The 12,477-nt window shown below is 37.7% G+C and overlaps 1 protein-coding gene across 1 annotated transcript in view; it reads right to left on the bottom strand.

Moving 5' to 3' along the window:
* The window catches only part of LOC135222178 (facilitated trehalose transporter Tret1-like), a 52,776-nt gene that overhangs the window by 24,396 nt on the left and 15,903 nt on the right, over nucleotides 1–12,477 (bottom strand). The gene's annotated exons all lie outside the window — the stretch shown is intronic.

The raw sequence follows: 12,477 nt of genomic DNA, 5'->3' as shown, positions 1-12,477 counted from the left end.
GTAAAAAAGGACAGAAGGTAAAAAAGGACTGGATGAGGTGAAAAAATAGGATGAAGGGGTAAAAAAATGGAAAAAGGAAAGAGGGTATAAATGGAATGAAAGGGAAAAATGGACAGTGAAAATGGAAAATGGAATTGGAAAAATGGACAGAAGGTAAAATTGAAAAAAGGGAAAAATGGGACAAAAGGTAAAAATGGTAAGGGAAAAATGTAACAAAGTAAAAAAAAAAAATGGATGAAGGGAAAAATGGACCAGAATGAAAAATGGATTAAGGGAAAAATGGCATAGGTTATGATGAAGGAAAAATGGACAAGAGGTAAAAATGGATGAAAGGAAAAATACAGTGGGTAAAATAGGATGTGGGAAAAATGGCAGAGGGTAAAAAATGGATGTAGGAAAAATGGTGGACAGAGGGTAAAAATGGTGTAGGGAAAAATGGACAGTGGGTAAAAAATTGGGATGAAGGGAAAAATGGAGATAGGGTAAAAAATGGATGAAGGGAAAAAATTGGACAGGGGGAAAAGGTGAAAAATGGAAAAAAATGGGAAAAAGGGAAAAATGGATGAAAGGAAAAATGGACAGGGGGTGTAATGGAAAAAATGGAAAAAGGTAAAATGGATGGGTGAAGGGAAAAACAATGGCCGGGGGTACAGTGGGAAAAATGGAGGGTGGGAAAAATGGACAAGGTGGGTTTAAAAAGGAAAAATGGAAGGTGGGAAAAATGGCCGAGGGTAAAAAGGTAAAGGGAAAAATGGACAGAGGGTAAAAATGGATAAAGGGGAAAAATGGCAGGGGAAGGGTAAAAATTGGAATGAAAAAGGGAACAATGGATAAAGGGAGGGTAAAAATAAAATGGGATGAAGTGGAAATGGAGGGGTAATAAATTGGGATGAAGGGAAATAAGGACATAAAAATGGAAAATGGATAAAGGAAAAATGGAAATAAAGGGTAAAAATGGCTGAAGGGAAAAAAGAAATAAAACGGACAGAAGGGTAAAAAGGATGAAGGGAAAAATGGGACAGAGTTTAAAAATGGATGGGGAAAGGAAAAAGGACGAGGGTAAAAATGGAATGAAAGGAAAAATGGACAAAGGGAGGGTAAAAATGGATGTAAGGGGGAAAAATGGACAGAGGCGTAAAAATGGTGAAATGTAGGGAAAAATGGAAAACAGAGGGTAAAAATGGATGTAAGGCGGAAAAATGGAGAAGAGGTAAAAATGGATGAAGGGAACAATGGAATAGGGAGAGGTAAAAATGGATGAAAGGGAAAAATGGAAACAGGGGTAAAAATGGATGAAAAGGAAAAATGGATTAAGGGAAAACTGGGACAGGGGTGGTAAAATGGCGATGGAAGGAAAAATGATGAGGGAAAAAAATGGACAAAAGGGGTAAAAATGGAATGAAGGGAAAAAATGGACAGAGGTTAAAAATGGAATGGGAAAGGGAACCAAATGGGACAGAGGTAAAATGGATTGAAAGGGAAAAATGGAAACAGGAGGGGAAAATGGAAAATGAAAGGGAAAAATGACAGAGGGTAAAAAGAATGGGGAAAAGGGAAAATGGACAAAGGGAGGGTTAAAAATGGATGAAGGGAAAAATGGACAGGGGTAAAACATGGATGAAGGGAAAAATGGACAGAGGGTAAAAAATGGATAAAGGAAAGAATGGAAGAAGGAAAAGGATGAAGTATGTAAAAATTGAGAGAGGTATAAATGGATGAAGGGAGAATATGCGACAGGTGTAAAATGGATGATGGGAAAAATGGAGAGAGGGTTAAAATGGATGAAGGGAAAAATGGACATAGGGTAAATAGTATGAAGGGGAAAATGGACAAGGGTAAAATGGATGAAGGGGAAAAGGAAAGAGGGTGAAAAATGATGAAGGGGAAAAATGGACAGAGGGTTAAAAATGGATGAAGGAAAAATGGAAAGAGGGTAAAATGGCAGAAGGGGAAAATGGATCAAAGGGTAAAAAATTGTATGAGGGGAAATGACATAAGGGTAAAAATGGAATGAAGGGAAAATGGAAAGAGGGTAAACAAAAATGTCATGAAGGGAAAAATGGAACAAAGGGTAAAAAATGGATGTAGGGGAAAATGGAAAGAGTATGGAAGGTAAAAATGGTGATAAAAAGAATGGGGAAAATGGATGGAGAGGGTAAAAAATGGATGAAGGGGAAAATGGAAAAGAGGGTAAAAATGGATATTAAGGGGAAAATGGACAAAGGGTAAAAAATTAAAGTAGGGAAAATGAAGGGAAAAATGGGGAAAATGAAGATGGGTAAAAATGGATGAAGGGAAAAATGGACAGAGGGGTATGGGAAAATGGATGGAAGGGAAAATGGAAAAATGGAAAAATGGAAAGGGGAAAATGGCGAAAGGGTAAAAATGGATGAAGGGAAAATGGAAAAAAAGGTAAAAAGATTGAAAAATGGATGAATGATGAAAAAGGGGAAAATGGACAAAGGGGTAAAAATGTTATGAAGGGGTTTAAAAGGGTGGATGAGAGGGGGGGGGGTGGAAAAAAAAAAAAAATGGAGGGTAAAAAAGGAAAAAATGGAAGGGGAAAATGGACGAGGGTAAAAATGTTATGAAAGGGGAAAAATGGACAAAGGAAAAATAAAAATGGATGAAGGGGAAAAATGGAAAAAATAGGGTAAAAATGGAGAGGGAATGGACAAAGGTAAAATGGATGAAGGGGAAAAATGGAAACAATGGGTAAAAAATGATGAATGAATGGGATGAAAGAGGGTAAAAATGGTATGAAGGGGAAAATGGACAGGGAAGGGTAAAAATGATGAAGGGAAAAATGGCATTGAAGGGTTAAAAATGTATGAAAGGGAAAATGGACAAAGGGTAAAAACAAAATGGATGAAGGGGAAAATGGATAAAAATGGGATGGGAAGGGACAAATGGGTAAAATGGATTGTAAAAATGAAAAATGAAGGGGGAAAATGGACAAAGGGTAAAAAATGTATGAAGGGAAAAGAAAAAAATGGACAAAGGGTAAAAAATGTATGAAATGGGAAAAATGGAGTAAAGGATTGAAAAAATGGATGGTGGAAAATGAAAATGGAATGGGGCAGAGGGTGGTATAAAAATGGACAAAGGGTAAAAAATGGATGAAGGGAAAAATGGACAGAGGGTAAAAAATGAATGAAGGGGAAAATGGACAAAAGGGTAAAAATGTATAGGGAAATGGACAAAGGGTAAAAATGAATGAGGGGAAGAAAAATGGACAAGAGGGTAAAAAATGTGGATGAAGGGGAAAATGGATAGAGGGTAAAAATACAGGAAGGGGAAATGAGGGAAAAATGGATAGTAAAAAAGTAAAAAGAATGAAGGGGAAAATGGACAGAGGGTAAAAATGTAAGAGGGGAAAATGGACAAAGGGTAAAAACTGTATGAAAGGGGTGGAATGGACAGGGTATTTATGAATGAAAATGGGATAGAGGGTAAAATGGATGAGGGGAAAAATGGATAGAGGTAAAATGACTGAAGGGGAAAACTGGACAAAGGGTAAAAATGGATGAAATGGGAAAATGGAGAGGGAGGGTAAAATGTATGAAGGGGAAAATGGATAGAGGGTAAAATGGATGATGGGAAAAATGGACAGAGGGAAAAAATGGATGTAGGGAAAAATGAAGAGGTTAAATGGATGAAGGGAAAAATGGAAAGAGTTAGAAATGGTATGAAGGGAAAAATGAAAGAGTCTGATTGAATGGATGATGAAAAATGGACAGAGGGGAAAAAATGGATGAAGGGATAAATGGAAAGAGATGGTTTAAATGGATGAAGAGAAAAATGGAAAGAGGTTAGAAATGGATGATGGGAAAAATGGAAAGAGGTTAGAAATGGATGATGGGAAAAATGGACAAATGGAAAAAATGGATGAAGGGAAAAATGGAAAGAGGTTAGAAATGGATGAAGGGAAAAATGGAAAGAGGTTAGAAATGGATGAAGGGAAAAATGGAAAGAGGTTGAAATGGATGAAGGGAAAAATGGACAGAGGGAAAAAATGGATGAAGGGAAAAATGGACAGAGGGAAAAAATGGATGAAGGGAAAATGGAGGAGAGGGTAAAAATGGTTATAAGAAGGAAAAATGACAGAGGGCAAAAATGGATGAAGGGAAAAATGAAGAGAGGGTAAAAATGGATGAAGGGAAAAATGGAGAGAGGGTAAAAATGTATGAAGGGAAAAATGGACATAGGGTAAAAATGGATGAAGGGGAAAATGGACAAAGGGTAAAAATGGATGAAGGGAAAAATGGAGAGAGGGTAAAAATGGATGAAGGGAAAAATGGACAGAGGGTAAAAATGGATGAAGGGAAAAATGGACAGAGGGTAAAAATGTATGAAGGGGAAAATGGACAAAGGGTAAAAATGTATGAAGGGGTGGAAAACAATGGACAAAGGGTAAAAATGGTATGAAGGAAAAAAGGGACAGAGGGTAAAAATAAAAATGTATGAAGGGGAAAATGGACAAAGGGTAAAAATGTATGAAGGGGAAAATGGACAAAGGGTAAAAATCGATGAAGGGAAAAATGGACAAAGGGTAAAAATGGATGAAGGGGAAAATGGACAAGGGGTAAAAATGGATGAAGGGGAAAATGGACAATAGGTAAAAATGGATGAAGGAAAAAATGGCAGAGGGGGTTAAAAATGGATGAAGGGGAAAATTGACAATAGGTAAAAATGGATGAAGGAAAAAATGGACAAAGGGTAAAAATGTATGAAGGGGAAAATGGACAGAGGATAAAAATGTATGAAGGGGAAAATGGACAAAGGGTAAAAATGTATGTAAGGGGAAAATGGACAGAGGATAAAAATGTATGAAGGGGAAAATGGACAAAGGGTAAAAATGTATGAAGGGGAAAATGGAGAGAGGGTAAAAATGGATGAAGGGAAAAATGGACAGAGGGTAAAAATGGATGAAGGAAAAAATGGACAAAGGGTAAAAATGGATGAAGGGAAAACTGGAGAGAGGGTAAAAATGGATGAGGGTAAAAATGTATGAAGGGGAAAATGGACAAAGGGTAAAAATGGATGAAGGGAAAAATGGAGAGAGGGTAAAAATGGATGAAGGGAAAATGGACAGAGGGTAAAAATGTATGAAGGGGAAAATGGACAAAGGGTAAAAATGGATGAAAGGAAAAATGGACAGGGGGTAAAAATGGATGAAGGTAAAAATGGACAGAGGATATAAATGTATGAAGGGAAAAATGGACAGAGGGTAAAAATGGATGAAGGGAAAAATGGACAGAGGGTAAAAATGGATGAAGGGAAAAATGGAGAAAGGGTAAAAAAGTATGAAGGGGAAAATGGACAAAGGGTAAAAATGTATGAAGGGGAAAATGGACAAAGGGTAAAAATGGATGAAGGGAAAATGGACAAAGGGTAAAAATGTATGTAGGGGAAAATGGACAAAGGGTAAAAATGGATGAAGGGAAAAATGGACAAAGGGTAAAAATGTATGAAGGGGAAAATGGACAAAGGGTAAAAATGTATGAAGGGGAAAATGGAGAGAGGGTAAAAATGGATGAAGGGAAAAATGGACAGAGGGTAAAAATGGATGAAGGGGAAAAATGGACAAGGGTAAAAATGGATGAAGGAAAAATGGACGAAGGGTAAAAATGGATGAAGGGAAAGGGAAAAATGGACAGAGGGTAAAAATGTATGAAGGGGAAAATGGAGAGAGGGTAAAAATGGATGAAGGGAAAAATGGACGGAGGGTAAAAATGGATGAAGGGAAAAATGGACAGAGTGTAAAAAAGTATGAAGGGGAAAATGGACAAAGGGTAAAAATGGATGAAGGGAAAAATGGACAGAGGGTAAAAATGTATGAAGGGGAAAATGGAGAGAGGGTAAAAATGGATGAAGGGAAAAATGGACAGAGTGTAAAAAAGTATGAAGGGGAAAATGGACAAAGGCTAAAAATGGATGAAGGGAAAAATGGACAGAGGGTAAAAATGTATGAAGGGGAAAATGGACAAAGGGTAAAAATGGATGAAGGGAAAAATGGACAAAGGGTAAAAATGGATGAAGGGAAAAATGGACAGAGGGTAAAAATGTATGAAGGGGAAAATGGACAAAGGGTAAAAATGGATGAAGGGAAAAATGGACAAAGGGTAAAAATGGATGAAGGGAAAAATGGACAGAGTGTAAAAAAGTATGAAGGGGAAAATGGACAGGGGAAAAAATGTATGAAGGGGAAAATGGACAGAGGTTAAAAATGGATGAAGGGAAAAATGGAGAGAGGGTAAAAATGTATGAAGGGGAAAATGGACAAAGGGTAAAAATGGATGAAGGGAACAATGGACAGATGGTAAAAATGGATGAAGGGAAAAATGGACAGAGGATATAAATGTATGAAGGGAAAAATGGACAGAGTGTAAAAAAGTATGAAGGGGAGAATGGACAGAGTGTAAAAATGTATGTAGGGGAAAATGGACAAAGGGTAAAAATGGATGAAGGGCAAAATGGACAAAGGGTAAAAATGGATGAAGGGTAAAAATGGACAGAGGGTAAAAATGTATGAAGGGGAAAATGGAGAGAGGGTAAAAATGGAAGAAGGGGAAAATGGACAGAGGGGAAAAATGTTGAAGGGAAAATGGGATGAGAGGGTAAAATGTATGAAGGGGAAAAATGGACAAAGGGTAAAAATGGATGAAGGGAAAAATGGAGAGAGGGTAAAATGTAAGAAGGGGAAATGGACAAGGGGTAAAAATGTATGAAGGGGAAAATGGAAGGACAATGGACGGAGGGTAAAAATGTATGAAGGGGAAAAATGGGACAAAGGGTGTAAAAATGGATTGGGAGGGAAAAAAGAGATGAGTGTAAAAATGTATGAAGGGGAAAATGGACAGAGGGGAAAAATGTATGAAGGGGAAAATGGACAAAGGGTAAAAATGGATGAAGGGGAAAATGGACAGAGGGGAAAAATGTACGAAGGGGAAAATGGACAGAGGGTAAAAATGGATGAAGGGGAAAATGGATAGAGGGAAAAATGTATGAAGGGGAAAATTGACAGAGGGTAAAAATGTATGAAGGGGAAAATGGACAGGGGAAAAAATGTATGAAGGGGAAAATGGACAGAGGTTAAAAATGGATGAAGGGGAAAATGGACAGAGGGTAAAAATGGATGAAGGGGAAAATGGACAGAGGGGAAAAATGTATGAAGGGGAAAATGGAAAATGGAGAGAGGGTAAAAATGGATGAAGGGAAAAAAATGGATAGAGGGTAAAAATGTATGAAGGGAAAAATGGAGAGAGGGTAAAAATGGATGGAGGGAAAATGGACAGAGGGTAAAAATGGATGAAGGGAAAATGGAGAGAGGGTAAAAATGGATGAAGGGAAAAATGGATAGAGGGTAAAAATGGATAAAAAAAAATGGAGAGAGGGTAAAAATGGATGAAGGGAAAAATGGAGAGAGGGTAAAAATGGATGAAGGGAAAATGGATAGAGGGTAAAAATGGATGAAGGGAAAAATGGATAGAGGGTAAAAATGGATAAAGAAAAAATGGAGAGAGGGTAAAAATGGATGAAGGGAAAAATGGACAGAGGGTAAAAATGGATGAAGGGAAAAATGGATAGAGGGTAAAAATGGATAAAGAAAAAAAGGAGAGAGGGTAAAAAATGGATGAAGGGAAAAATGGAGAGAGGGTAAAAATGGATGAAGGGAAAAATGGAGAGAGGGTAAAAATGGATGAAGGGAAAAATGGAGAGAGGGTAAAAATGGATGAAGGGAAAAATGGACAGAAGGTAAAAATGGATGAAGGGAAAAATGGAGAGAGGGTAAAAATGGATAAAGGGAAAAATGGACAGAAGGTAAAAATGGATGAAGGGAAAAATGGACAGAAGGTAAAAAAGGACAGAAGGTAAAAATGGACAGAAGGTAAAAATGGACAGAAGGTAAAAATGGATGAAGGGAAAAATAGATGAAGGGAAAAATGGAATAGAGGGTATAAATGGATGAAGGGAAAAAAAAAAAAAATGGACATAAAGGTAAAAAAGGCAAAGAACGAAGGTTAAAAAAGGATAGAAGGTAAAAAAGGGAACGAGAAGGTAAAAATGGGACAGAAGGTAAAAATGGAAATGGAATAAGGGAAAAATAGATGAAGGGAAAATGGAATAGCGGGTAAAATGAATTGTGGGGAAAATAGGGAAAATGGACAGGAGAGTAAAAACAAATGGTATGAATGGAAAAAAAATGGACAGAAGGTAAAAATGGAAAAAAGGGAAAAATGGACAGAAGGTAAAAATGGATAAAGGGAAAAATGGACAGAAGGTAAAAATGGATGAAGGGAAAAATGGACAGAAGGTAAAAATGGATGAAGGGAAAAATGGACAGAGGTTAAAAATGGATGAATGAAAAATGGACAGAGGGTAAAAATGGATGAAAGGAAAAATGGACAGAGGGTAAAAATGGATGTAGGGAAAAATGGACAGAGGGTAAAAATGGATGAAGGGAAAAATGGACAGAGGGTAAAAATGGATGAAGGGAAAAATGGACAGAGGGTTAAAAATTGGATTTGTAGGGAAAAATGGAAGAAGGGTGGTAAAAATCGATGAAGGGAAAAATGGACAGAGGGTTAAAAAAATGGGAATGAAGGGCGAAAAAATGGTACATGGGGGTAAAATGGATGAAGGGAAAATGGACAGGGGGTAAAAATGGATGAAGGGAAAAAGAAATGGACAGGGGGTAAAAATAAAAAGGGATGAAGGGAAAAATGGACAAGGAGGTTTTAAAAATGGATGAAGGGGAAAAAATGGACCAGAGGGTTAAAACAATGGATGAAGGGAAAAATGGTACAGAGGGTAAAAATGGATGAAGGGAAAAATGGACAGAGGGCGTAAAAAATGGAATGAAGGGAAAATGTATGGACAGAGGGTTTAAAAATGGATGAAAGGGAAAAATGGGACAGGGGGTAAAAACAATGGGATGAAGGGAAAAATGGGGACAGAGGGTAAAAAATGGATAAAGGGAAAAAATGGACAGAAGGTTAAAAATAAAAATGGCATGAAGGTTAAAAAATAAGGAGAGAGGGGTAATCAAAGGTGGATGAAGGGAAAAAATGGACAGGTCGGTAAAAAATTGGATGATGGGAAAAAATGGAGAGAGGGTAAAAATGGATGAAGGGAAAAATTGGAGGGAGGGAGGGTTAAAAAATGGAATGTAGGGAAAAACTGGGCGGAGGGGTTAAAAATGGATGAAGGGAAAAATGGACAGAGGGTTAAAAATTGGAAAAATGGCAATGAAGGGAAAAATGGGACAAGGAGGGTAAAAATGGATGAAGGGAAAAATGGATGAAGGGAAAAATGGATGAAGGGAAAAAATATTGAAGGGGGGGAAAATGTGAAACAGGGGGGTAAAACAAATGGATGACGGGAAAAATGGGAAAAAATGAAGGGAAAAATGGGATGAAGGGAAAATGGAAAGGGGGTCAAAAAGGGGAAAAATGGACTGAAGGGAAAAAAATGGACCAGAGGTTAAAAATGGGATGAAGGGAAAAAATGGACAGAGGGTAAAAATGGATGAAGGGAAAAATGGACAGAGGGTAAAAATGGATGAAGGAAAAAGATGGACAGGAGGGTGAACAATGGATTGAAGGGAAAAATGGGACAGAGGGTAAAAATGGATGAAGGGGGTGAAAAATGGACAGGGGGTAAAAATGGATGAAGGGAAAAATGGACAGGGGGTTAAAAATGGAATGAATGGGAAAAATAGACCAAGAGGGGTAAAAATGGGATAAAGGGAAAAAATGGACCAGAAGGTAAAAATAAAATGGATTGGAACGGTAAAAAATTGGAAGAGAGGGTAAAATAAATGGAATGAAGGGAAATCTGGGTACAGGGTTGGTGGTAAAAATGGATGATGGGTGCAAAAATGGAGAGAGGGTAAAAATGGTGATTGAAGGGAAAAATGGAGACGAGGGTTAAAAATGGGATGAAGGGAAAAAACTCGAGCGAGGGGGTTAAAAATGGTTATGAAGGGAAAAAATGGACAGAGGGTAAAAAAAATGGAATGAACGGGAAAAATGGGACAGGGGGGTAAAAATGGATGAAGGGAAAAAATTTGGATGAAGGGAAAAAGTGGACAGGGGGTAAAAAGTAAAAATGGATGGAAGGGAAAAATGGAAAGAGGGTTAAAAATGGATGAAGGGAAAAACAAATGGATGAATGGGAAAAATGGACCAGGGGGTGGTAAAAAATGGATATGAAGGGTAAAAAAATGGACTTTGGGGGTAAAAAAATGGGATGAATGGGCGGAAAAAATGGCTAGGGGGTAAAAACTGGATGAAGGGAAAAAATGGGCCCAGGGTATAGGGTAAAAATGGATGTAGGGTTGGAAAAATGGACAGAGGAGGTAAAAACAATGGGATGAAGGGAAAAATGGAGAGAAGGGTAAAAATGGATGAAGGGAAAAATGGAAGAGGGAGGGTAAAAAAATGGATGTAGGGAAAAATGGATGAAGGGAAAAAATGGACAGGGGGTTAAAAAACTAATGGAACAGGGGGTTAAAAATGGATGAAGGGAAAAATGGACAGGGTGGGTAAAAATGGAATGAAGGGAAAAATGGAATCAGGGGGTTAAAAAATGGAATGAAGTGGAAAAATGGACAGGGGTAAAATGGATTAAGGGAAGGGAAAATGAAACAGGGGGTAAAAATGGATTGTAGGGGTGAAAAATGGATTTAAGGGAAAAAATGGACAGGGGGTGGTAAAAAATGGATGGAAGGGAAAAATGGATGAAGGGAAAAACAATGGACCAGGGGGTTCAAAAATGGGCTTGAAGGGACGGGAAAATAGATGAACAGGGAAAAACACTTTGGCTCCTGTCCAACCTCGGGTAAAATCTAGGGACTGTGGGCCCCAAAAATTGGTCCTGGGGTAAAAACCCCCTTGGTCTAAACGGGAAAAATGTCAAACCTTAAAGGGGTTAAAAATGGATGAAGGGTAAAAATGGAAAGGTGGTAAAAATGGGATGAAGGGAAAAATGGAAATACGGTAAAAATGGATGAAGGGAAAAATTGGAAAGGGTAAAAATGGATCTATGAAGGGAAAAAATGGACTGAATGGGGAAAAATGGACTGGGGGTTTTTAAAAAATGGAGATGAAGGGGAAAAATGGATATGGAAGGGAAAAATGGACAGGTTGGTAAAAATCGGATTGTAGGGAAAAAGAAAAATGGATGAAGGGAAAAATTTGGATTGAAGGGAAAATTGGATTGAAGGGTAAAAAATGGACAGGTGGTAAAAAGGATGGGGAAAAAAATGGATGAAGGGAAAAAATTGGAATGAAGGGAAAAATGGATGAAGGGAAAAATGGATTGAAGGGAAAATGGAAAAATGGGGAAGGAAACATGGGTTAGGTTGGTAAAAATAAGGGAATGTAAGGGTGAAAAAAATTGGCATGAAGGGAAAAAATGGATGAATGGGAAAAATGGACAGGGGGTGCGGTAAAAATGGATGAAGGGAAAAATGGAATAGAATGGAAAAAGGCGAAAAATGGACAGGTGGTAAAATGGTGGACGGGAAGGGGAAAAAAAAATAGATGAAGGGAAAAATGGATATGAAGGGAAAAAATGGATGAAGGGAAAAATGGACAGGGGTTGTAAAAAGGGATAAAGGGAAAAATGCAAAGGGGTAAAAATTAAAAATGGCTAATTGAAGGGAAAAAAATTGGAACCGGTTAAAAAATGGGATGAAGGGAAAAATGGAAAGGGTGGTAAAAATGGATTGAAAGGAAAAATGGAAAGGTGGTTTAAAAAATGGCCATGAAGGGAAAAAAGTGGAACGGTAAAAATAGGATGAAGGGTAAAAATGGAAATGGGTTAAAAATGGCTGAAGGGAAAAAAAATGGAAAGGGTAAAAATGGATTGAAGGGAAAAACATGGAGAGATGGTTAAAAATGGAATGTTAGGGAAAAATGAAACACGGTGTGGTAAAAATTGGATGAAAAGGGGAAAAATGGACAGATGGTAAAAATATAAATGGATGAAGGGAAAAAATGGGACAGGGGGGGTAAAAAAAATGGATGAAGGGTGAAAAATGGACGGGGGTAAAAATGGATGAAGGGAAATATGGAAGAGGGTGAAAAATGGATGAAGGGAAAAATGGACGAGAGGGTAAAAATGGATGAAGGGAAAATGGACAGTGGTGATGGGGAAGGGAAAAATGGACAGAGTAAAAAATGGGATGAAGGGAAAAATGACCGGGTAAAAATGGATGAAAGGGAAAAAATGGACAGGTAAAAATGGAATAAAAGGGAAAAATGGACTGGGTAAAAAATTGGATAAGGGGGGGGAAAAAAAAAAAATGGACAGGGGGTAAAAAATTAATAATGCGAAAATGAAAGGGGTAAATGGATGAAGGGAACAAATGGACAGGGGTTAAAAATGGATGAAGGGAAAAATGAGGGGTAAAAATGATTGGGGAAAAAAGGGGAAAAATGATGAAGGGAAAAATGGGTACGGGGGTAA

Source organism: Macrobrachium nipponense, chromosome 3, assembly GCF_015104395.2.
Source record: "Macrobrachium nipponense isolate FS-2020 chromosome 3, ASM1510439v2, whole genome shotgun sequence".
Classification (NCBI taxonomy): domain Eukaryota; kingdom Metazoa; phylum Arthropoda; class Malacostraca; order Decapoda; family Palaemonidae; genus Macrobrachium; species Macrobrachium nipponense.
This window is presented reverse-complemented; position numbering and strand designations above follow the sequence as displayed.